The 27639-nt window shown below is 43.4% G+C and overlaps 1 protein-coding gene across 4 annotated transcripts in view; it reads right to left on the bottom strand.

The window, feature by feature from the left end:
* The window catches only part of SUPT20H (SPT20 homolog, SAGA complex component), a 447817-nt gene that overhangs the window by 56141 nt on the left and 364037 nt on the right, over positions 1–27639 (bottom strand). The window lies entirely within an intron of this gene.

Here is a 27639-nt window from a genome sequence, read left to right as displayed (position 1 = left end):
GATAAAGCGATACCAGAGTTGGCAAAAAACCGCAAGGATTATAATGCACTTAAGAGTATATGGTATGCGTTATCATGGAACAGTTATTAGGACTTGGTTCCGCAAGCTGCAAACGGGCTCAGCTCATGCCAGAGCACCATCTCACATAATTCCAAGCACTCTGCCTTCAGGATTGTCAAGGCCTGCCATAGGAGTGACTGATAGGAATATATGTGTCCATTTTAGGGTTAGATATAGGTATACTATATCTAAAGCAAAGGGTGACTACACCACCTTGCCCCAGCTGTCGTGCAGCCAGTTGTGTCAGATTTAGATGGCCAGCCAGGGGTGGCATAATACATGCTGCAGCCCCTGGTAGGCCCTGGGTACACCTATGCCCTGAGTTACAGGGACTGATAAGGTGGTCCAGTACCAATTGGTAAATGCACCTAAGGTACATGGAATCAATTTTACAGAGAGAGCAGTGGGCCTGGGGCCCTGAATAGCAGGGTCCCAGGTCAATTAGGTCGGAAACTAGGGAGAAACATGGAAATGGGTGTTCCCTAAATACAAAAGGAACCAAGTCCTAATCAAACATTCAGTTAACCCACACAACCACAAAGAAGATGTATTTTTTCAAAAAAGATTTTTAATTTTTGTTTTTTTTAAAAATATATATACACATTGCTTTCATAGAAAAATGGTTTCATTGAGACAGTGAAATAGTATCTAGAAAACTTTTTATAATCATATACAGAAAATCAGAATTATAATATAAAAACTAGGACACGCAAATATAATTCAAAAAAGGGCACAAAGTACATGCACTCATACAATCAAACACACCTTTTGTACAATCAAATACATACACAGACATTCACATACATAGCACCACACACAAAAGCGCCGACGCGCGTTTCGGACAAGTGCCAATACAGGCTTCCTTCATCAGGGCGCACTTGGAGTAGAAAACAGGCAGACACAATAAATGACGTCTGGCACAAGGTCCTGAGGAGCGGTCCTAGTAGCAGCAAGGGCTGAGAGTGGGTATTCTGTGGGCAAAAGAAATATAAGAAAAACTGCAAAATATCATTCATTAAAAAGAAGGAAGGCCTTAATAAGAGTCAGCAAAAAACAAACATTCAGGAAACCGAGTCCACGCATACCACAAAAGTAAGATGTCCTTATATCCCAGAGTGCTCGTCATGAAAACAGTGAAGGAGAATTGTGCACTGAATGTAGCCAAAACTGGTAAAGTGTGTCAAGAAGCCAGAAAATGCATAGACAAACCACCACATAAAAAATACACCTACAAATAAAAGTATGTTTAAGACAACAGGTCGGGAAAAGGCAGCCTACCTAGGGGCCCTCAAGAATGGGGCCACTGAGATGTTTCAGAGGAATAGCAGGTAGTTGACAACAACAAGAATAAACGGAATCCAGTAGGTGCATGCGCTCGCTGGTTCGTCGAGATTCAGAGCAGCACAATTTCAGGGGCCTGTAGAGAATCCAGGCAAGATTCAGGGAGGGAGCAGAGGTACCACTGCGGGTCAGGGGGCACAATAGACCAGCCCAAAAATCTAAGAAAGATATGTAAGGAGAAAATCACTAACTAACCTCTAACGGCAAAATGCTGGGCCTATACATCTAGAAACTACGTAATAAACACAAGGATAACAGGGCAATAATAGAGTAAGGCTAGGGATCTGAGAGTAGGTAATGTGGGCCGTGTATAATAAACAATAACTCGATGAACATGGCTCACAAAGATAATAAACAGGCCAAGCAAAATACAAGGCCTAAACAGAGCCTGTGTCTATATAAAGTAAGACTAGATATGAAAACGAAAGGCGAGCATCAGAAGACCAAGTTTGCAAAATGGGATTTATAAGGTAGCAAAGCATGTAGCTAGAATGGGGCAGCAGGGCATGTTGATATAAATAACTACAAAAAGATGAAAGAAATCTACCTTTTAAACGGGTTCCAGAAGAGCCTAGTAGAAACTCCCCAGATAGAAAACTATAAAATAATAATAAGGGCCAGGCATCAATGTTCGGCGGACCTGTAAAATATTATAGAAAAAATCACTGGCTCGAAAAAAAGTGCGCGAGAAGAGTAGTGCAGAGTGAAACACATATGGCCCATGAATACCTCAGTAAGACGGTCGGCTCATATCCTTTAAAACGGGAAGGTAGCATCGATGGGCACAAACTTCAGGTGGAGTTAGGATAACAAAGCAGAGAGCCTACAAGGTAACGATAATGAGTTAGGGAGCCAGTCAAAAAAGGTGAGAGAAGAAAAAAGATAAGAAAAGAACTAGGTCGGAAAACCAGCAAAACACCAGGCAAAAAGTTGGGAGCAACCATAGTCAGGTATCCACCCTCCTACAGACGTCATCTCAGGTGTAATTTTCACTCTCTGCAGAGGAAATTGCATTTTTTGACCAGTCGACGGCTTCGTCGACGGAGCCGTCGTGGACGGTATTGTCGACGGAGTCATCGACGGCACAGAAGATGTCGACTGAGTCTTGGTCCCGTCGACGGTCTCGTAGACGAACTCGTCGTCATCACCATCGTCGACGTTGTCGAAGTCGTCGTAGTTTTCGTCGTCGACGATGCCGTCAACACCAGCTTTCCGGAGACCACCATCGTCGACGTTGAAGAAGTTATCATCGACGAACCAGGAACCTTGAACGACGACGAAGTCGTCGACGCTGAAACCGCTACCGACGACAAGCCCGTCGACGGAGCCAAGGAAGCAGCGGGAATTTTCACAGAAGTAATAGTCATCAACGTACCTGATGTTTTTGTCGTCGACGGACGCTGTTTTTTCTCAGGCACGGTCCCTGGAGTGCCTGTAGAGTGTTTGTCACCAGTCCTTTCCTTTTTGGACGGAGGAGAAGTGATAGAAACCTCCTTTTTGTCCTTAGAGGCTGTAACTAATCCAGCAGCCTGTCCCTGCCTCTCCTTTTCACTTCCGTGAGGAGATTTAAGGGGAATAGCCCTCTCAGACCGGTTAGAGATCTTATGAGGGGCCTTAGAAGGAGGCTCAGCTGAAGAAGAACCAGGAGGAGACCTGCCCCTCTTCTTGGATCTGTGAGAGGTAGCCAGAGACGTCGAATCCTCTTCATCCGATGAGAGAACCTCCTTCCGAGTCTTCATTTTTTGAAGCCAGGTCAAAAGCCGTCCCTCTCTGTCACGAAGTGCCTTAGTAGAGAAGGTTCTACAAATTTTGCAGTCTGTGGGCTTGTGGTCAGGGTATAAGCAATAGATACAGCTTTCATGCTCATCTTCCACAAAAAGACGCTTTTTTCACAAGACGCACAGGACCTGAATAAGGCCTTCTTCTCCTTGTCAGACATGTCCTGATTAAAGTAGAAAACTTGAAGAAATAAACAGTTAGAATGAGAAAAACTGAGCAGAGCTCAGTGGAGACTCCCTAGCACAACGTGCGGTAGAAAAATCGGAGGCTCTGAGCTCTCTCCGGAAGGTTCTATGGGGTGAGGCTGCTCTGATTGGTCCTAACAAAAGTTTGGTCTATTTTACACAAAGAGGGTGATAGGATACAAAAGAAGATGAGGCCTAGGCCTATTTTTTCTCTTTTGTTTCTATGGTTGTGATACTACCGAGGCTCCCATTCCGACGACGGGGAATGATACAAAGCATGGAAATCTATGAAAGTTCCAATACTGGGGCAATTATACCTCCCTTTTGACGCAAAGGTGCAGAGATGACCAAATGGTCCAAGAAAACCTGCAGGCTGTGGCTGAAGCAGGGAAAAGTTTACTGGGAAGTTGCTTTGTTTGGACAATCCGAAAAATTCCAGGCCACGATGTCCAACTTTATGACGCTAACTTTGATACTCTTTATAGTGAGGGCTGCTATTTAAGAGACCAGTGGCAATCTTTGCTGAGAAAAGCAGACGGAATATGGTCAGCACAACAAACAATACAGTCACTGAGAGAAACACAAACTAAAGGGTCGGAAAAATGGATGGTGCATCTGCTTGGATTCCCATGTGCTGCTGGCCCTTTTTCAGCACTGTGAGCCCTAGGAAAGCAAGAAAGATATAAATGTTTGTAGTTGCTGAAGGCAGCTGCCACAGATAAGGTATCGAGTCCCTAATTGTGGAAAAGGATGATCTTACTTTGAGCTAATTGGCTCCTCTTTTTCATGAGGGTTGACTTTCTAGTAATCTTTTGGCTTTGTTGTAACAGAGACCCCTCTATGAGCCACGTTTTCTATATGCACTAAACAGCAAGCTCCACACTATAATACTGTCCTATTACCCCAGAGTCTTGGGTGTTTTGGTCCCTTGGGCCTTCATTGGCAACCATCTTGACAATCTATACAATGTTCATTGAAGCGATGGAGCATGAGTGTACTTTGGTCTTTAAGGTTCGGGAAAAGAGGGATTCGGGCTGAACCCACCTAAATAGCAGGTAATGCAATGATCAGAATTTCAGATGGGATTCAACTCATTTTAAAACACCTCATGAAACACATCACCAACCCTAGACTCAGCTCACTTGCTACAGTGTCTACACCACACGTCGCCAAGTCTCCTCCCTCAGATCCAGCTGCACCACTACTGTAATTTAGGAATTATCAATTTTGCTGTTGCAGGACTAGCACCACTTTAAAAAAGAATTTTGTTAGGTTTTCAATAGAAGGCCTGACTTTACACCTCACTTTGAGCACGCCATTAGAACGTACAACCCTCATATTGATTAGATGAAAAATTCCTTGAAATGAATTACATCCTTTTTTATTGAATATTGTTTGATTAAAGAGCTTACTGACGTTTTGCAAATCATTCTTGCAGGAGAGCGCCTAGCAGCAAAAACCAGTAGAAATACAATCCGTCACCTCGGGGTCTGGCTCGCACTCATGGTTTTCCAGAGAGGTGAATGAGACCATACACCCTCACATTAAGGGAGCCTGACCGGATAGCCACCACTGGGTAGGTTCTCCGTCACTACAAGCACTTCCAAAGGTGAATCGCCTCCCAACACTGGGTACAAGGGCAAACCAGCTCGATCTATTGATATAATGGATGATGGTGGTGTTGTCCTTCCGGGCGAGATGGAGCTCCAACATAAACCAGAGACCTCATGCCAGTCAATTACCCAGATGACGACTCCAGCTCAGCAAGGAGGCATGCATGACCATGGTAGCTTGAGATTTGGGGCAGCTGAAAATGCAACCCTTCGGGAAGTTGGAGGGGTTCATCCATCAATGCAGCTCTTGATGCAATGATTGGAAGATATGTAACTAAGCCGAGAAACTGCTTTGATGTAGCAACCACTGCCTCCTTAGACACCACTACAGAGCCCTCTTCCACCATTCTGCATGAGGCACCAACAGGATGCAAGAGGCCATGAAGCTTATCCGGTACAATACCATTAAGACTGGGGTCTGAGCTTGGGTTAGACACAACAAAATCATTGCTGGAATATTCATGATTCTCTGAGGAAGACGAGGGAATGCCTTCAAAAGGGTGGTGTTCAGCACCCAAATAAGTCAGGCTTTGCATGGATGTTGATGTTAATATCCAGGTCATGGAGAGAAGTTCTCATCCAATGGAGATGTTCCTGAACAAGCAAAGGGGACTCCACCTTCACCAGTCAGTCATCCAAATATGGAACTACATGTGAAGCTGCTATAATTGGCACCACCTTTGTAAAGACACGTACGTCTGATGTCAGTCCGAAAGGTAAAATTGCAAACTGAATAGTTGGAACCTCACCCTGATAGTCAAGTAGCGACAGTTGGCAGGGAGGATTAGAAGATGAAATTAGCTGTCAAGGAAATCCAGGGACACCAGCCAACCTAGCATTGGGACAGCATTTTGAAACTCTTTTGCCAGTGAAACTGATTCAGAAGGTGGGGATCCAGAATAGGGACTAGGACGTTAAGTGAATAAAAACCTGCGTAAGAAACCCAAGCCTCCACAATCGAGGTGTGAGCTGGCAAAGGCGGGTGGTCTGACAGAGAAGATAACGGAGGAAGGGTGTAGCGCGTAAGATCAGCTGCATGATTCAGCAGCCAGTCATAATCACCTCCCAATTCGTGACAAAATAAAAGATCCACCTGTTATATGGTGTGGTTGCGCGACCTCACCATGTAATGCACTTACCAACCCTTTACGGTCCAGTAGGTTTTTCTGTAAAACTCTCAGCTCATCCCTGGATAGCTGGGGCACTGAGCAGCAAGTCTTACACAGAGGAACAAGTGTTAAGCACTTAAACACCACCCAAAAAATTGAAGAAATCGACAACACTCGAGAAATTCAACACCAGTTTATGAAAATTAGACTGGTGTTTTTACAAACTTTTAGACACTAGAATGGAACAAAACCACTGGAGCATTTTGTACATATAGATTTTACAAGCAATAATAAATCAAGCAATTTCACTCAACTGTGAACATGCCTTGGCTAATTCAACAAATTGGACTCTTAGAAACTTTTAGAAGAAAAACGTAAGTAAGTCTCAATGTGGTCAGTTAGAAGTACTTGGGGTGACCAACTCAGACAGGAGGACCAGCAAGGTTCTCAAGAAAGAACAGTTACCGTCACCGGAGAAGCAGTCCTTCAACAGCACCAAGCACTTTATCAGTTTTGCACTGGATTCCTATGGAGTTGTACTGATGCAAGGGATGAAGGATAATGGCCCTAAGGTTGCAAAGCGATCTACGTGTATCTTCCTGTAGGTATTATTCTGTTCAGGAAGATGGTTGTAGGGTTGCCATCCCGCAAAGTCCTCTCCAATCTGGTCGAAGTCCAGTCGCCTGCTGTCACTGTAACAGACCAATCTTTTGTGAGTCGATAACTTTCCTTTTGAGGGTCCCAGCAACTCTCCGATAGCACTCGCAGACTCAGCAAACTCTGGTACAACTGTGTGGTCGGGTGTTGGTTCTCAGAGCTGCACAGTCGCTGCCCTTGGTGCTCTCTTGGCTGAGCAGGACACGCAGGCACAGTCACTCTCTTCGCTAGCAAACATGTGCAGTCCTTAATGGTGCAGCCTCTTTTTGCTGGTCCCGCGGGGCAGCAGGGCAGTCCTCCTTCCAAGTCAGTCTAGATCCCAGGAGTGTCCCCTTTATGCTCAGAAAGTGCCTTCAGGGCAGGATGGATTAGTTACTTACCTGTAATCCTAGTTCTCTTCCAGGGGTATACTCATTAAAGTCATAAGCACTGAATTATCTCCGCCCATGAGCGGGAACCCTGAACTCAAACTATATATATATATATATATATATATATATATATATATATATATATATATATATATATATATATATATATATGTGTGTGTGTGTGTGTGTAAACATAACAAAAAGTACATAGTACTAACTAATTACGCACATATACATGTATAATAACCATAATATGCAGCCTAACATATATACATAGGCTAATAAAGCCAAACCTTACACACGTTCTGAAGCATGAAAATATGCTGTATATAAATGCAATAAACAGGCATGAGCCTAAAATGCATTTCATAACCATGAAAAACCTTTTATTTTTATCAAAGAACCTGTTGTAAACAGTTATTAGCCTACAAGGCTGCATATGAAAAAATGTCTGTGTACAGAAAATCAGACTGGCACCCTGCCTTTAAGGCCCTAGAGATTCTGAACACTTTGCCTTTAAGGCCTCCAGGAGAACTCTTGTAGTGTAGTTCCTATTTTCCCTATAGGCCCTGCGCATTGGAATAACATAAACAGCAGTGTAGACGTAGGACTGAGGTCTTCTAGGTCTCTACGGACTATGTTAGACTTAATTTAGGTTTGCGCCAGCTAGCTCAGAGGTCACTGGAAACTCTCTTGACTGAATAGGAAGTGATCAGCTTCCCTGGCTCAGACAAGAAGGGATTCAGCTTCCGACAACCGCATAAACATGACAACTTTGCTCCCTCAGAATAAGAGTCAATCTCTCGAGTCGTGTGAAACAATAGACAGCTATTTCACTCAGTCAGTTGACCATATTTAATTTCACCAGGGTGCAGAGAATAGAGAGACGGGCGTTTTCAATAAAAGGTATTATTTATTGAGCAGTCTTCCTTCTCATGCAAGAGAAATGAATTGCCACAATTGCAATACTTGTTAAAAAGTAAAGTACGTACAGTAAAAGGAGTATTATGAAATAATACTGTAAAAGCATTGATATGGTTTCTTAGCCATAAGACACTTTAAAATGGATAAAACAGTAGTAGTGTAGTAGTGTGGCTCACTGGTTAGAGGCGGCAGACCCGAGAGCAGAGGACGGCCCGGGACCAGGGTTCGAATCCCGGCGCGGCAGGTTTCTGGACCAGGGTCAGCGGACTCGATAATTCTCTCGCCTCGGTGCCCACTCTGATCAGCGATCACACTCGGCAACTCTGGGCATTAGCTTGCCTCATCTTCACTAACGGCCCCACCAGACCGCCGGGGATGCCTGGTCTCACCCTGGAGATACCCATTAAGGGACCATCTCTCAGGGAAGCCAGGAAGGGTTTCGCAGCGGTCGAAGCGCCTTGGGACCCTCCGGGTAAGTAGTGCGCTATATAAATGCCTACACATTTACATTTACAACATATATACATATATACATAGGCTAACGTGCTGAACTGATGCTTCTAAACTACGCCTACCCCGGTGTACCAGACCTAAGTCTAATACGTGGGAAGGAGTAAGTAGCAGTTTAAGTTAAGTAGGTTTGTTGCCAAGGATCTGTTCAAGAATTCTCTCTAAGGGTTTAGTCAGCACTGTACCTTGGGAATAGAATGTAGGAGGTCTGGTATCTCCTTCTCAGGACCCAATATCCCAGTCACCCGCATGGGTAGGCTGGAATCTCCGGAGCTGGATTTTCTCGGCAGGAGAAAAGACAGCGTCTTTCTCAGCGTGTCAAAGAGGAGGGGCAGCGTCCGTGGGCTTCTCGTTTCTGCTGGGCTCTCGGAAAGTAGATTAGCTGCTCTGCTCCAGAATCACCACCGTGTGTTTGCTTAAGACAACGTTGGTATATTTATACCTGAAAGGTGGCGAGTTTGACATAAGGTTTGGACATAAGACGTCAATAAAGATGTCACTAAGAACTGGCCGTTCTTACAGTGCTCGCAGGAGTTCTATTACAAATCAAAACAAAGCAAGCAGTGCTTTCCCAGGTTGCTGGAGGTTTGGTGTGTCGAAAGAACTCGGTGTGCTCTCTAGGAATCTAAGGAAGTAGCTTCTGCCGTGTCTTGGACTGCAGGGGCGATTTACTGAAATATGGCTCTGATTATTATGCCATTATAGGGATATTATTGATTATAGCCTTATAGGGGCATAAAGTCACATTATTGAATCGGGTTCCTAGATAAAACACATCACCCACTCCACGGTTTTATGTCCATCAATTACTAAAAACTAAGCAAAAAGATGCATGTGTATTCCAACCCACCCCAAAATACATTTTGCACTCGAAATGGTGTATGGGAAATACACCGTACGTTATAGGTACTGTACGTTTTTAAGCAGTGTAATCATTCAAAAATTGCATATACATTCAGTTGAACGATTTGCGAAAATTACACATGAAATGTCTCTTAATTACAGAAAAGAAGGTCAAAACCATTTCATCACACATAAATGAAATTGCTTGCGAGTGTGCTAGAGGCTGTGGTAACATATTGTCTCTAGATTAGCTAAAAATAGAAGCTCTGTTCTTTATGAATAGTTCTACTGTGAGCAAAGTAAGTGTGCCAAAAAAAGGTAAATATTTTGGAAAAAAATAATTTCGTTTCAGGGGAAAAAAAGTAGTTCCAAATGTTTTCAGTAGCTTTTGTTTTTCAAAGCTGAAGGCCGAATTCAGAGTTCAGGGGAACGCTGTGTGCTGGTTGGCTCAAAAGTTATTCTTTTGGTTCAGGGGAGAACATGACTTCAGTAAGATGTACAAAAAAACTGTCTACAACTTCAGGTGAAAGTTCGACCAAGGATGATAATGATGTAACCGGGCAGTCGTGAGAATGATTGCTATCATCGATTTCGGGATCAGCAATGCTCACAGAAGGTCGTACCTGGGTGATGTTGCTCTCATTTCTTGCTTCACTGCCACCACCTAATCGTAGTGCAGAAGTCTCAACGAATGCAGTCATCAGGATTGGTAACCGCTGGGGACAACACAATGCATGAGCCGTTACTGGACTTAGCAAAGTATCGACATCCATTGGTACTGCTGATTGTAGTGTAAGACAGGTGTCCAACAGGCATTCTTCTCCGCATAGCATACATCGAAGCACAGGTAAGATGCAGTTCTGCCATATAGGTCTGAATGAAAGAAACCAGGTCATATTCAGATCTCTTAGCCGGGCTAATCCAAGGACTTTAGTTATGCGGTCCCGGTAGCGTATTGCTAGGATCGTTTCTTCCATCGTTGCCGGAGTCATGTCTGCGTTTTGGCTTGCCATATCAGAGCAGAAGGTTCAAAAATAAAATTCCTGCTACGAGTCCCAAAACTAGTGGTAGGCCACCAAAAACCGAATGGACAAAATTGGGAAAGATGCCCAGGACTGCTTCGAAGGGTGTTAACAGTCCCGAAAAAAATTGTCTTAAATACATTCGAGATACCACTGGCATCTGACATATTTAGGATTTGGCTTAGCATTTCTGCGAAATGCACGGGGCAATTAGTTGATAAAAGTGTATGTATCTCTGCCATTGTCCTTGCAACTTGAAGATCATACGTTTCTTTCGATGACGTGATGGGCACTGTTGTCTGTAAAAGCACAGACTTCATTCTGCTTAAAGTATCAATTCGTATAGAAGAGATATTCAACAGAGGCCAAATCGTCGCCTCTGAGTCTCCAGGGCCGTTTGGATACAATGGTTGTATACAGCAAATGACAATGGAACTAACGCTTACGAGATATGCTTTTCCTGGCACCATGCCACAACAGCTGTGGTCTGTTATTAGAACGTAACTCCCGTTAGAAAGTTGTCTAAAGAATGGCTCTATCTGTGTTGCAGGTGTGCCCTGCTGGTGGCATGAAAGGTTATTTGAAGTCCCCTCACAGGCCCCATGTAAATTAATACCTTGGCACAGAGGTATACCGCTTAGTGATTGTTTACAATTATTACCACTAAGAAATACATTCTGTTTTTTGTCACTATAACGTGTGTGTGTATAAGGTAATTTTCATGTTGACTTAATGTACCCTTTACCCAACCTTTCATACTGGCCTGCTGGTATATACTCTTGGCATTTTTTAAATTGGAAAGTTGTTATCGGAATTGTGATAATCCTGTGTATTATCCATTCAATGACAGGTCTTTCTGACATTGTCAATGGTAATCTCTCAAGTTTTTCAATGCTCAGAATCGTATAGTCTGCTCCTTTCTGAGCCAAACTGATTTGTTTATCAGTAAGGTTAAAGATAGAGAACAATGACGTTGTGTTTATTAAACGCCAAGGCACATAGCCTGAACGCAGGTTTTGCAACGTCCAGCCTAGCTGTACAATAGAACGTAATTGGGACTGACCATGTTGTAACATTAGCAAGTCCTGATCTATTATATCTATAGCAGATGATACAATACTGTCCAGTGAATATATTCTGGAGGACAGTCATTAACCCGTTGTCCACAACAGAAAGTGATTTTTCCAAATTAATACGATCAATTTCTCGTATTTTCTCTGCTGTCTCAATTTGAGTCACTTTCCATGCCTCGTTGTAAGCAGCGTATATACTGGCCGTTATGAAACGTTTTTGTCGCTGTTTGCGTGGTCCCATTATGAAATCGCGCAAGTCAGCACCATCTTTAAGTAAAGACAAGTGTTGCTTAATTTGTGCCAGTGTGGATGTTTGTAGCCATTCAAGGCATGGTTTCCCTACACTGTATGTTGTTACTATCCCTGGATGTTGTCTCTGGGAGTATCTAGGGTCTGGTCTGTTCATTTTTAACCCCTGTATTTTGTTCAGGAATCTACTATCTTGACATTTATTTGTGTCTGTTGGCCATATTAACCACTTTTTCCAATCTGGATGTGTTCTATTTTGATGTAAAATTTTGGGTACGTCTATCTCAATATCTGTGGTTGTGTTATCAGGTATTGGCTTTGGAATAGACGGTTTGTTTAAGTCTTTGATTTTGGCTAGGCCAAAACAGGTAGTTTGTTGAATGGTGTCATTCAAGAACATTATTTGTTCTGGTATCATGCAGGCTCGAAACAATGCTTCTAGGCCTTGTACCTGCCATTCTTTTGTACCCCAGATGGTTTTTGTTTTAATGTTGTTTTTCCAGAAATCAAAACCAAATGTAATCATTTTTTCATAAAATGTTTCCGAATAGATCAATTTTGTATTTGTCAGCATGGTTTTTGTCCCTGTTTTATCTAACAGTTTATAATAAAATGTTTCTGCATCACTTGTGTTAAACCCTGAGAAGTATTGGAATTTCTCATAGAATGTTTTTGAACTGCTTTTAGGTGGAGTTGCACAATGTTCCCATTGATTATATTTAAAAACATTTCTAGGTTGAGCAGATTTATGCAAATAGTGGTCTGCATAATGGGTATAGCAATACATCTGTTCATAATTCGATGAACCTTGCAAATAATCATGTTCTGTAAATTTTGCTGACATAATATTATTTATGCTTTCAAAGTCCCAATCATCAGAGAATGTACTTGGTTTTACAAAGTAACTTAATGAAACCTTAAACTGATGAGGATATTTCAACAATTCGGCCGGTCCATATATTTCGCAATCTGTTTTGTCCCAAACTACCCCGCCGGGTATTGGAATGGCTGTGACATTCACTGATGACAGTTCTCTTTCTCGATGTGAGATGACTCGTGTGGCTTCAGAACTAGGTTGATGTTCTGACTTGCTGTGTCCATTGTACTGTAATAAATTTTCCTAAAATTAAAACTAAAATAAGGCAGAGTAGGAGTATGAGTACCCCTGATACAATCCAATATTCAATCAACGGTGCATTTAGATATGCTTCTTTGAGTTGATGAAAGAGTACTATTGCTTTGTCTTTAAAAGTCTTTGTTGCTGGCGTTACTTCAGGCTCGCTTTGATCTTCAGAAAAGTTATCGAAATTAATGAAGTAGCCAGATGCAGTTCTGTCAATTGGTGGAATTGTTTTTTCAATTTGCCTTTCATTAGTACATTCTGATGCTACATCATTGTAGACTGGTGATTCTTGACGAACTGTTTCAATTTGGGTTTCAAGAGGCACAAGTTCCATGGCATTTCTGCATAGTCCTTTTTTATTCACTGCAGGTTTATCAAATGTGATTAGTCTCTCAGTTTGAACCTCTTGGATTGTAGCAAATTTTGGTATTCTGCTACTTCTTGGGAGTCCACTGGGCCTACTACTTATTATTGGCCACATGATTGTGGTTTTACCAGGTCGACGGATACAACTCGGTTCTCCTTTTTACCAGCAAGGGGCGGTAGTACAACTGATCTTGTTCCGTTGATTGCTAATACAGGTACTGCTTTTCTGTAAAAAGGCCCAAATTCCTTCTTCACCACTATTTTCTCTCTGACCGGATCCCCAATCTTTGGAATCCAGACAGGTCTTGCTGGGACAGGTGGTGTGTCTTCAGTGGTTGTTGGCTGCTGTTTTAACTTTATGTTGCTCAGGGCTTTTCTTGTTTCATTTAAGTCCTGTAAAACAGCCAAACGATCTTTGATGTCAAAGCATTTTTTCTTATCTTATACCACTGAAGCATGACTATCTAAGTCCTGAACATACATTCTAGTTCCGAACAATAGTTCGTAAGGCTGAAACCTTTTAGAGAATTTCTTGGCAGATTATTAAGACTACGTTGGACACTTGTTAAATGCTGGACCCACCCATCACCCGAACCTAATACCTTTGCCGTTATATATTGCTTTATGTCTCGTTTTTTTCTTTCCACAACCCCGTTTCCCTCAGGATGGAAGGGACAAGAGTACCGCAACCCAATGCCCATGCTGGTCATGGCCTCCTTATAAGCTCGAGAGCTAAAAGCAGGACTCTGGTCAGAATGAAGCATGGCTATTGCGTTTGTGCCAATAAAGACTTGCAAATCTTTTATAACAGTTCTGGCGTCAGCCGAGCGCTGGGGCCACATCCATATGAATCTCGTACAGGGGTCCACTGCGACCATGATATATTTATAGTTACCATCCCTTTGTAAGGGACCACAGTGGTCTAGGTGCTAATGGTTTATCTGAGATGAGAAGGGGTGTCTGGGCTGGTCGTTTCACTGTTGATACTTTCATTCTTTGGCATATTTCGCATTCTAGCACATATTTCTTAGTTTGTATTCTCATGCGCGGCCACCAATATCTCTGTTTTAATAATGATATTGTGGCGGAAACACCAGCGTGTGCAGAAGCAAGCCCTTCGTGTGCCGCTGTAATTAGTCCTAACCTGTGTTCCATGTTTGGAATTACTCTATCCCCCACTCCAGGGATTCGAGCAAAAGGAACATTATTCGTATCTGTTATATATGAGTACTTTTCTGGAAAGCCTTTTGGGAGTGTTTTTCTATCATCTTTTACTGACGCACTGACAGCTTGTAGTATATCGCGGTCTATTTTTGTTTTTGACCGGGTGATAGCAGCTACGGAACCCGTTTGCACAGCTGCCTTCGCGGCTTCATCAGCCAATGAATTACCTGCAACGTGAACGCCATCACGTTGATGACTCAGAGTGTGTATCACGGGAGTCTTTTGTAGTTCCTTCTGTAAAAGAACTACTTGTTCCCAAAGCATTTTATGCTTGATTGTGCCACCTTTTGCATCTTTGAACCCGTTTTCAACCCAATTCTGCAAGTATTCATTATAAGATTGAACGCAATAATATGAATCGCACACTATAAGTGTGGGGAATTTGCAATCGGTATTTTCAAGCGCCATCTTAAATGGTGGTAGTTCAGCTCGCTGAGCTGTAAAATCTCCTAGAGATTGCGTTTTAGTGACCAGTGGTCTAAATTTTCCTTTGTGCCAACGACCTTTAACAATCGCGCACGCAGCACTGTAAGCTTGTTTACCCCCAACTGCGGATTGTGCTGATCCGTCTGTATATATGATACATCCGTATTGTTCTAGAGGCAGGATTTCAGTTGGCAGAGGACATTCATATTCATATTGTAAAAATTCTTGTGTTTTTAGATTAGGATAAAACTCATATACTACGTCTGTTGCAGCAAGAGAATTAACCCATTGGATCCATCTTGGATGCGGAGCTTTAGCATTTGGAATGCTCGCTTTTGTTACCGCTTCTAGGGCAGGTATAGGTGTAACGATTATTATTCATTTACCTTGTGCTAGGGCCCTTTCTTTTGCTACAGCAGTCTGAACCGCAGTTCGAATTTTTTCAGTTGAACTGAATTTTATTTCAGCTTTTGTGTACAAAAGTGATTTGTAAGCTATTGGTACCATTTCTCCCTCATTAGAGGTCAGGTACGTGAATCTGCATCTTCCTGGGATGACTCGGATTACAAGGTTGCGAGTATAGTCTCGTGTTTCTAATTTGGTTTTAGCTAACATGTCTGTTTGCAGTGATCTCAAAATTTCTGTGTGTTTTTGAGTCCAGTTGATTGGTTTAAAATCAGGTTTTATTAATTCATAGAGAGGTTGAACCCTCTCTGCATAATTTAGAATACAAGTTCTTCCCAAATTCAGGAAGCCTAGAATCGATTGTAAATTTTTCAGCGTTTTTGGTGCTTGGAGTACAGCGCACTTCTCCAAGAAGTTGTCTGCTAGGCTTTTGCCTTCACTTGATAATTCGTATCCTAAAAATAGGACCGTTAGATGGGCAATTTGTGACTTTTTAAAGTTGAATTTGTAACCGTCTGCTGCGAACCCAAGTATTATGGTGTTCACTCTTTTCAAGTGGGTATCCAAGTCGTCGTCTGTGAGATAGATGTCATCGACATAAGATAATGCCTCACCACCATACATTTGTAGTAACTCTGTTACTCTGACTGAGAATAATCCTGAGCTATTCTTGAATCCCTGCGAGAGTCGACAGAAATTTTTCTGTGACCCCATTATTGAGATAGCGGTCAAGTATCTGCTTTCCGGTGCAATATTTTGACAAAAGAACCCATTAGAAAGGTCTAATGTTGTTTTGTATTTTTTGCGAACTATGTTATTCATTAGTGCCGCACTGTGCGAATTTTGTACCGCAAATGTTTTGCAACATGAGTTAAGGTGTCTGTAGTCCAAGACTAGACGATACGAATCTTCTGGTTTGGAGACAGGAAACAAAGGATTGTTCATTTGATAGGTGCATGTTTCAATCACCCCTTGGTATTCAAGTTGATCTAAAATCTCCCTGACTTGTTTTTTAGCTTCTTGCTTAATCGGGTACTGCCTCTGTGCAGTAGGTTGACATTTTAACTGGATTTTGTGAGGAGGAGAGTCCTCATCACATCCTACATGATTCTTATATAATGCAGGTGCTTGAGCTACTGCCCATTTTCTTGCATATATATATTTTCTGTGAATTGGAATATGATTTGAGAAAGAAGGCATAATCATTTCTTCGCCATGAGGGCACTTCCTTACAAACTCTGGGGGCCAATCTGTCTCAGCTAACAGGATGTCATAGCCTTTTGAGAGGTTATCCCAAAACAGACCCCTTATTTTCCTAGTCTTATCTCCCGCTATACGCAATGTTATTTCGTATATTTTATGAGGTTCGCTAACTCTGGTATCTGCAGTTTCCACTTGAATGTATTCATTCGTGTCCACTGTCTCCAGATGATTCATCAGAATCTTGCGAGCTATGCTGATTTCTGCTGCGCTGTCTAGCATTGTCTGTTCCCACTCTCCGTTTTTCAGCTGTGTCCTCAGTATCCTCGGCATGTTTGATTATTTTAATACTGGCTACCTTCTTTTTTGGAAATTGTAATTTTTTACTTTGAGCAGGTTCCTTGTCTTTGGACTTGGCGTGTACTTCCCTTTGTTCTGACCGTCCTCTTCGTTCCGATTTCTGCGAAAAGAATCGAGAGGGGTGTGTATCAATATCTTGATATCTATCAGGCTTTTTCAAATTATCCCTATTTCTAAGGTTGTATCTTTTTTCAGAGGGCTCCCTTTGGGGAGACTGGTGTTCTCGATTCGGAGTTCTTTCTCTCCGCCGAGGAGACCTTCCTCTAGACTGGAAACCTTTTTCTTTGGGAGTGGATTGTTTATTTCCATCCCAGCTCTTTTTAGGAGTGTTTAGATTATTTTTAATAAATATCTTTTCAGGATTTTCAAGTAGTTGGGGTTTTACCGGTTTCCCACCCAAAATATCTCTACCTAGTTCTTCATAGCATTTTTCTACGATTCTGGCAAGCTCAATTGGTTGATCTGTTATATCTATTTCTTTCAATTTTTGGAGGATCGCCACAGATGCTTCCCCTCCTTTTATGTTGGCTAATAATATAGCCGAGACCTGCTTGAAGTCTTTCAGTAATTTCATACCAAGTGTTAAAGCAGGTTCTGGACCGTATTCATTCTGAATTTGTTTTAGCACATCTGGTATTACCGCCAGGGACGGAACACCATGTGTTTTTGTGTAAATGGAAGCAAAGACTGTGCCCCAGGTGTCAAGAGTCCTCCACATGTGGTGCGACCCCCATTGGAAGGCAGATAGTCAGAATTCTGAGTTTCTCAATAGGGGTAGTATTCGGGAATATTGCCTCTATTTGAGTTATTTTCTGTGCCAGCCAGAATGGAATTTGTTCCCGTTTTGCGGGTGTTTTTCCCAGACATGATTGTATGTTCTGTGGTGTAATTTTATTTGTGTTCCCCAGCTGAGGGGTCAGCTGTGGAATATTAACAGCTGGTTGGACTGTTGCAGTCCGCATTACATATTGGACTAACTGTCTGTGAATTTTAATTAGTAATTTTAGCTATGCTAAAAGTTCTTCTCTTGACATTTTATCAATGTCTGGATGTGGGGTGTAGCTGGCTAGAACCGGCCACGTTGCTCCTGGTCTACCTAGTGGACCGAGCCTGGTGATGTGATCATTAAGTTTTAGGGCGCCTTTAAACCAGAGCAGGTGCTCTTGGTAATTTAGTGGTATTTCAATATCCTCGAAAGGAGTATATTCATACGGTGGTTCCTCTATTCTGTAATAGTGGAATTTGTGTGTTGTAGCGTTTGCAGCTGGAAAGTTTATCCATGAATAGAATACCTCTGTCTGCCGATATTCGTGTGCCTCTATCACGAAAATGACTGTACCACCTCGTGATGACAGTCCGTGTTCTATAAGTTTTAAAGTTATAGTTTTTCTTATGTTGAAAGGAATGAGGATAGCATTTCGGTCAATCTGTAGGAGACTCATGTCATCCTCCATTAGTTGGGCTGCTAATTTAGCTGCTTCCCTTTCGTCTTCAATCCCTGGCATTTTTACAGTTAGAAAGGTTTTTGTTGCAGATCAGGTTTCAAGGAAACAAAAGATTAGGTGCACAATATTTTGAAACACTGTATCCTTCAACCTTGACTAAACCAAAAACTCTACATAGGAATCTCTTCCTACTAAGTTCCGGCGGATTTTAACCTTTCACCCACTCCAGACGTCTATTGGGAGTATTTACGGGAGAAAGGGTCTGTGTGAAAAAGCACGACTGAGTTACTCTAACGTCTTGCATTAGTTTTATCGCCTTACCAAACGTTGGGCGCCATGTAGTGTAGTTCCTATTTTCCCTATAGGCCCTGCGTATTGGAATAACAAACAGCAGTGTAGACGTAGGACTGAGGTCTTCTAGGTCTCTACTGACTATGTTAGACTTAATTTAGGTTTGCGCCAGCTAGCTCAGAGGTCACTGGAAACTTTCTTGACTGAGTAGGAAGTGATCAGCTTCCCTGGCTCAGACAAGAAGGGATTCAGCTTCCGACAACCGCATAAACATGACAACTTTGCTCCCTCAGAATAAGAGTCAACCTCTAGAGTCGTGTGAAACAATAGACAGCTATTTCACTCAGTCAGTTGTGCATATTTAATTTCACCAGGGTGCAGAGAATAGAGAGACAGCGTTTTCAATAAAAGGTATTATTTATTGAGCAGTCTTCCTTATCATGCAAGAGAAATGAATTGCCACAATTGCAATACTTGCTATAAAGTAAAGAACGTATAGTAAAAGGAGTATTATGAAATAATACTGTAAAAGCATTGATATGGTTTCTTAGCCATAAGACACTTTAAAATGGTTAAAACATATATGCATAGGCTAACGTGCTCAACTGATGCTTCTAAACTACGCCTACCCGGTGTACCTGACCTAAGCCTAATACGTGGGAAGGAGTAAGTAAGTAGCAGTTTAAGTTAAGTAGGTTTGTTGCCAAGGATCTGTTCAAGAATTCTCTCTAAGGGTTTAGTAAGCACTGTACCTTGGGAATAGAATGTAGGAGGTCTGGTATCCCCTCAGCGTCTTTCTCAGCGCGTCAAAGAGGAGAGGCAGCGTCCGTGGGCTTCTTGCTTCTGCTGGGCTCTCGGAAAGTAGATTAGCTGCTCTCCTCCAGAATCACCACTGTGTGTTTGCTTAAGGCAATGTTGGTATATTTATACCTGAAAGGTGCAGAGTTTGACGTAAGGTTTGGACATAAGACGTCAATAAAGATGTCACTAAGAACTGGCCGTTCTTACAGTGCTCGCAGGAGTTCTATTACAAATCAAAGCAAGCGGGGCTTTCCCAGGTTGCTGGAGGTTTGGTGTGTCGAAAGAACTCGGTGTGCTCTCTAGGAATCTAAGGAAGTAGCTTCTGCCGTGTCTTGGACTGCAGGGGCGATTTACTGAAATATGGCTCTGATTATTATGCCATTATAGGGATATTATTGATTATAGCCGTATAGGGGCATAAAGGCACAATAATGAATCGGGTTCCTAGATAAAACACATCACTCTGTTCCCATCATGCACCACAGGTGACAGTTAGGTCAGTTATTTTGTACGGTACAGTAAACTTTAGCAGGAATCTGCACTTAAAAACTTCATAATACATACTGAAAAGAAAAAACCTCATTGCTACTGCTCGCCCGGAGAGGCGGGAGGGTGCTTATGACTTTAATGAGTATACCTCTGGAAGAGAACTAGGATTACAGGTAAGTAACTAATCCTTCTCTTCCAGGGGATACTCATTAATAGTCATAAGCACTGAATAGAGTAGCAAGCTCATACCCACTAGAAGCGGGCGAACAGATAAATGCATAGCCACACTTTTAAACCATAGTGTTTAGCTAGAATTAGCAAACAAATTTCTGAGGGATGATTGTCCCACTTGAGCATCAATCTGCGCATCAGAATCTAGACAGTAATGGCGTGTAAACGTATGCACTGAACGCCAAGTAGCTGCTTTACATATCTCTGACATAGCCACATTCCTAAGGAGAGCTGTGGTAGAGGCTTTCCCCCTCGTAGAATGCGCCCTAGGTCTACCTGATAAAGACTTGTGGGCTAGCTGATAAGCCAGTAGGATACATGACACTATCTATCTAGAAATGGATCTCTTGGACGCTGCCAAACCAGTATTCGTAGGACCATAGTTCACAAAAAGACGGTCCGTGTGCCTCAAAGACTTTGTTTTATCTAAGTAAAATTTCAAAACCCTTTTCAGATCTAATGAATGTAGAGCCCGTTCAGCCGGACTCGAAGGGTTTGGGAAGAAAGTAGGCAATGTTATGGTTTGATTAATATGAAAATCCGACACCACCTTGGGCAGGAAAGCAGGAGTTCTGAGCACCACTCTGTTTCCATGAAAAATAGTGTACGGTGCATTGCAACACAGAGCCTGGATTTCGCTCACCCTACGAGCAGAAGTGATGGCCACCAGGAACGCTACTTTCCAAGATAAGTGTTGTAAAGACGCTTTATGTATGGCTCAAAGGGGGGGACCCATTAACTTAGTCAACACCACATTAAGCTCCCAAGGTGGAGAAGGAGACCTGACTGGAGGATACACATTTCTTAACCCTTCCAGAAAATCCTTCACCACAGGCATCCGAAAGAAAGATATCTGTCTTGGCGATTTTCTATAAGCAGTTATTGCAGCAAGATGGACTTTGATGGAACTAAACTGCAAACCAGATTCAGCAAGGTAAAGTAGATCAGGCAAGATCACCTGTTATTGACCATGAATAGGGTCAAGACCCTTACTCTGACACCAAAGGTAAAAACGTTTCCACTTAAATCCGTAGGATTGTCTTGTAGAAGGTCACTTTGCCTCCTTAAGGATGTTCATACACTCCGGATTCAGCTGTAAGTGCCCGTACTGGATGACTTCAGGAGCCATGCTGCCAAGCGCAGGGAGATGATTCAGAAAAGGGGGTGGTGATGAACAGAGTGTCTGAATTAAGCAGACCACTCTTACCCAGTCCAAAGATCAGGGCTTGACCCATCACCGTTATTTAGCTCACTGCACCATCCCAGCTCAGAACCTGGTTATATGCAAATTAGTCTGTCCCTGGCCCAGTGCATCATGGGAACAGGGCAGACCAAACTACCAAGCCAATTCTTATACTGGGAAGGAAACAAGCTTCCGGGGACCGGTTTCTGGCATTTCAGCCGTCTTCGGCCCGGCTTGCTTGAATCCTGATGGTGCAATGAGCAAGGGACTCACATCTGAGTATACCCTTCCACGCTTATGGTGGACCAAAACGATTCAGAAAAGGGGGTGGTGATGAACAGAGTGTCTGAATTAAGCAGACCACTCTTACCCAGTCCAAAGATCAGGGCTTGACCCATCACAGCGCAGGGAGGGCAGATTGGGATGAAACACTCGCCCCTCCTGTTTGGACAGAAGATCCGGGCGACAAGGCAATCTCCTGTGTGGCATTATTGACAACTGGAGGAGATCAGGGAACCACCACTGGCGTGGCCATTCTGGGCAAATCAGTATCATTCTGGAGTCGGTCTTGTACAACCGATTGATCACTGCTGGTATCAACGGTGTCGGTGGAAAAGCGTACAGCAAGTTTTGACACCAGTCTATCAAAAGGGCATTCCCTTGAGACCCTTTCTGGAAGAACCTGGACACGAAGACGGGGCATTTTGCAGTTGCCGCGTCTGCGAACAGATCGATGTCTGGTGTTCCCCAAGCCTGGAAAATGCTGTGCGCGACGTCTTCGTTGAGATCCCAGTTGTGCGCTTCGACGAAGTCTCTGCTGAGGTCTTCCGCCTGTGAGTTGAGACTCCTTGGTTGGTGAACCGCTGTTATGGACAGGTCTCGTGCAAGTAACCAATGCCAGATGGTCTGGGCTTCTATGGACAGAGTCCTGGATCTGGTACCCCCCTGCTTGTTTAAGTAATACATTGTAGTTGTATTGTCTGTTTGCACCAGGAGGGACCGAGTCTGTGGAGATGGAGCCAGGGACTTGAGAGCAAGATGGACCTCTCTGAGTTCGAGTAGATTGATGTGATATCCTTTCTCGAAGTCTGACCATAGCCCTTGTACCTGCAGAGGGCCCATATTCGCCCCCCAACCTTGGAGAGAGGCGTCTTATCAGAGTCTGCGTTGGTGGGTCCTGATGAAAAGGAACTCCCTTCATCAAGTGTGTCTTCTTCATCCACCACCGGATGGAATCTCTTGCAGACTGTTGGAGATGAATTCGATCCTCCCAGCATCCCGTCCTCGGTTTCCACTGATCTTCCAGACACTGCTGTAGAGGACGCATATGCAAACGTGCGTTTGGCACAATGAAGATGCACGATGCCATGGACCCCAGGAGAGAGGACACTTGCCGAACTGTCGGACGTGCAGACTGAAGGAGAAGAAAACACTTTGCCTTGATGGATAACCACCTCTCCTCCGAAGGACACACGTTTTCTTCTTCCGTGTCCAGTTGAGCACCCAGGTAGTGGATCTTCTGGGTGGGGTTCATTAAGGACTTCTTGTAATTGACTTGAAGACCCAACTTGCCCATGAGTTGTAGGCATATTGATAGATGTTCTTCCAGTAGAGATGGGGATGAACTCTTCAGAAGCCAGTCGTCTAAGTACGGATATATGAAAATCCGTCTCTTTCAAAGACAAGCAGCAACTACCTCCATACATTTTGAAAATTTTCTGGGAGCTGATCTCAGGCCGAAAGGGAGTACTGCGTACTGATAATGATGAGCAGCTACTTGAAACCTGAGAAACTTGCAATGTTTTCTGGATACCGGAATATGAAATATAAGCATCCTTCAGATCGATGGAACACATCCAATCCCCCTGGTGTAACTGAGGGAAGATCTGATGAAGAGCCAGCATTCAAAACCTCTCCTTTCGAATGAATTTGTTCAACCGTCTCAAATCCAGAATGGGTCTGAACTCCGTAGCTGGACCTTTTTTTCTTTACGAGAAAAAATCGAGGCGTACAGGCCTTGACATCTCTGCTGAGATGGTACTAGTTCTATGGCCCTCTTCGTCAGAAGGATGTTCGCTTCCTGTTGTAAACGCTTTATATTCCACTGTAACATCTTTAGAGGACGCATGACAGGGGGTGGCTTCTTGTATCTCAAAAGGTACCCGTTCTGAATGATACCCAGCACCCATCTGTCCTTTGTGATCTGTTTCCACTCGTCCAGAAAACACACAATACTTCCTCCAACCGGAGTGGCACACGGTTGCGGAGGAAGCCTCCGTTCATTGTTTTTGAGGCTGCTTGGTAGCAGATGACTGCTGCCTATTTCCATTGCCTCTGCCTCGCCCAGGTCGCCGCTGTTGGAATTGCGACCTCTGTTGATTCTGGTCTTGGTTTTGCGAAGACCAATTAGTCTGTTGGCTCCTCTGCTGGAAAGATCTTTTGTCAAAGGGACGAAAATTACCCCGACGTTTAAATTCTTTCTTCTTTTCAAGACCTACGGCCTTAAGAGTGTCCAACTCCACTTTCATTTTGGACATCTCATTGTCAGCGTGAGATCCAAACAGAGTCGAACCATTAAACGGTAAATTTACTATTTTTCTCTGAGCCTCAGGCTTTAGCCCAGTAAGGCGAAGCCAAGCTGAACGCCTAGCACAAACACCGTGGGCATAACCATGAGCTGACAGATTCGCCGAATCAGCAGCCGCGCTAATGCCCTGGTTAGCCACCAATCCTTCTTCCACAATTTCCAGGAAATCCTTCTGATCTTCCTTAGGGAGGTTATCCGCAAAACGAGCCACCGAGTCCCAGAGCAGACGATTATAGCGGCCCAATAAGGCTGCCGCACTGGCCACTCTCATGACCGACCCCGAGGTGTTACACATTCTTCGCCCCAAAGAATCCATACTTTTACTATCCTTTTCAGGTGGAGCAGAAGAGGTAGATGCTGCAGAATGCGCTATTCTGACTGCCGCCACAATAAGTGAGTCTGGAGGTGGGTCAGAACGCAAAAATAGTGGATCTTCTGCTGGAGCCTTGTACTTCTTTGCAATCCTAGAAGGACCTGAACCCACCGTGGCCGGAGTTAAGAATGTTCTCATTGCTGGTTCTATCAAACCGGGCACGAACGTCAGAAGAGGCCTGCCAGTCATCTTGTGATGCAGGGTTTCAAAGATGACTGACGTTGCCCCTTGAGTAACTGCCATCTTGATGTTGAACTTTTTCGCCCCACGACATAACATCATTAAATGTGCTCAAATCATCCACGGGAGACACTCTGGAGGGCGGAGTAGATGATATAGTGGGAGAATAGTCAATATATGAAGACCTTGAAGAAGACGAAGATGACGTAGAAGATGTTGAAGGGGTTCTACGCCGTCTCTGAGGAGTTGCCGATCGCTGCCTCCTACGCTCCCTCAAACGTGATCTCTCTCTCACTAGGGATTTCGAGCGTGATCTTCAATGCAGCTCCGACTGAGGGACCGGAGCCCTCTTCCCCATCAGACCTGCATCTGGACGCATCTTCCAATGTCTAAGGCTTTCCAGCCACCTCGGTGACATGTTAATAGGCCACTCTGCACGCTCAGGTGAAGCCTCAGGTGAAACCTGCACAATATGCAGCCCTGCTGAAGACTTGGAAGCTCTGGAGACTACACTGTGCTCAGAGACCAATGAGCCAGATGGAGTCCCTTGTCTGGGCACCAATTGTCTGTCATCTGACACTTATCCTGAGGTTGAGCCAGAATGAGCCACCACAGAAGAGTCCTGGTGCACGGTCTCTTGACCCACCGCAGACCTGCCGTCTTGCTGATCCAGCGGTGAAGACGCCACTAAACGTTGTGGACTTATTTCTGACCTCGACAAAGACCTAAGTGAGGTCCGAGAGGCTGGTCTTGATAGTCTCGAAACCGACCCGTATTCAGGTGGGGGAGACCTAGACACTCCATGCTTCGAGCCCGAAGCAAGCTTCGACGTCGACCTACGTCGCGATGGAGACCTTCACCATCTCCTTTTAGGTCTCGATGTCAAATCCTTCAACGCCGTTCTTCCTCTTGACGTCGACCTTTTCCTCGACGACGACGTACCTCTCTCTCTCGACCTCGGTCTTTCCTTCGACGCCGATCGATGACTCCCTCTCGACGTCGACACTATACCCTTTGACGTCGACACTCGATCCTTTGACGTCGGACGCCTCTCTTCCCTCGACATCGTTCTCTTACGATAATTGGACGTCGAACCTTGCGCCCCTGACGTCGTCCTTACTGCAATCGACACCAGATGTCTCGACGTCGAAAATGATTTCGACGGCGACTGTCGAGACACTGAACCTTGCCTCACCGGCAAAGTCCTCGACGTCGATGGAGCCCTCTTCGACGCCGACAATGCTGACGGCAATCTGGATCTCGACGTCAAGCGCACCTTTTTTGATGGCGACGCTCCCTGGAGTCGATGTTTTTTAGTTCTACCTTCTGGAGAAGCTGTTCTTCGACGTTTGGGTTGAGAAGATGGCTTAGCAGATGATAACAAGCTCTTGGAACACTTCTCACCACGGTTCTCTCTCTCCAGAAGGCCCAGCAACCTCATTTTCTCCCTTTCTCTTAAAGTCCTACTAGAAAGGTTCAGGCAGTGATAACACTCTTCCACCTTATGAGAAGCTGGAAGACAAACCACACATACAGATTGTGGATCAGTTTTTGACATCTTCTTCCCACAGGAAGGACATTTGTAAAATAAAGGTGGCATTCTGACTAAGCAGCACCAACAATTTAGTCAGAAAAAGATATTAAGAAACCACCAAAGTAATATATTGTCAAAAAAGACAAGAAAAAACCAACTTCTGACAGAAAAACTGCAAATTAGCAGAGCTCAAGTTCCAGGTTCCTCACAGAACAAGCCTGAAAAAAGAACTGACCTAACTGTCACCTGTGGTGCATGATGGGAACAGAGTTCTCCTGGAGGCCTTAAAGGCAAAGTGTGCAGATTCTCTGGGGCCTTAAAGGCAGGGTGCCAGTCTGATTTTCTGTACAAAGACATTTTTTCATATGCAGCCTTGTAGGCTAATAACTGTTTACAACAGGTTCTTTGATGAAAATAAAAGGTTTTTCATGGTGTTGAAATGCATTTTAGGCTCATGCCTGTTTATTGCATTTATATACAGCATATTTTCATGCTTCAGAACGTGTGTAAGGTTTGGCTTTATTAGCCTATGTATATATGTTAGGCTGCATATTATGGTTATTATACATGTATTTGTGTATAATTAGTTAGTACTATGTACTTCTGGTTATATTTACACATAAATTATTATGGGCGGAGATAATTCAGTGCTTATGACTATTAATGAGTATCTCCTGGAAGAGAATTGATAGGTACTATGGAATTGTACTCTCTGTTAAAAGTGGATATCAGGGTAGAGCATCAAGGTAGAGCAATGTTGATATAGTTTTAAAAGGAAGTATTCTATGGAGTGGATACGCTTGATAGGAGAAGATGCATGGAAATGGGTGGAGTGAAGGTAGCAAAGGAGAGGACCAAATTGTGAATGAAGAATTAAGGGGTTACCTAGTGACATTTGTTAACATCTAGTTTAAGGTGATGCAAAATAATTTTGTTAAACAGAAGCAGCATGGGTCAGTTGAAATGTAAATGAAGCCAGTAAGGTGGGTTAATAAGGTAAACATGCACTACTGGCAACCGGCGTTTTTGTTCGGACTGTTAGGAGTTTGATTCTTGTTAAGGTCAACTCAGTCTGTGATCAGTGCAAGACGGAATGAGCCCCTTGTCACAGATGGCAGACAACATGATGCAATGAATATGAGACATACCCACAGATTTGTATAGAGGGGTTGAGGAATCTGTGGGCACTGTTTTTATATTACATTTTGAGTTCAATGTCAGTGTCCTGTCGTGGCTATAATGTGGCAGGGCTCAGTTGGTAATCAGATGAAGTCAAAATACTGAGCATCAATCAGCAGAGGGTGGGAAGGATTTCACATTTGCAGCTCAACAATATGGCATACACCCGCTATAAATGGTGGTACTCTGTCAAATACATGTATGCTACTCTGCCATCGTTGATTCTGCGTTGAGTCGTTTGAAGGAAAAAGTCATTCGAGTGAGGATTGGATCAGTCAGTAAAGTTTTCTCTTTTATCCGTATTTTTATCTGTACATCTTTCTTCAGTACCAGCAGAGCTGTGTACTAACTTGCACAAGTATATAAAGATGGCAAACCTTTTTTAAAAAGTGCAAAGGTACCAAAACTAGTTTGAAAAATCATTTTGTTAAAACAGCTTCCATGAACAAGTGAAAGTGATACCATGTGACAGTTATATTTAAGACACAAACTATAAAGGAAAGAAT

This window comes from Lissotriton vulgaris, chromosome 8, assembly GCF_964263255.1.
Source record: "Lissotriton vulgaris chromosome 8, aLisVul1.2, whole genome shotgun sequence".
Lineage (NCBI taxonomy): Eukaryota > Metazoa > Chordata > Amphibia > Caudata > Salamandridae > Lissotriton > Lissotriton vulgaris.
This window is presented reverse-complemented; position numbering and strand designations above follow the sequence as displayed.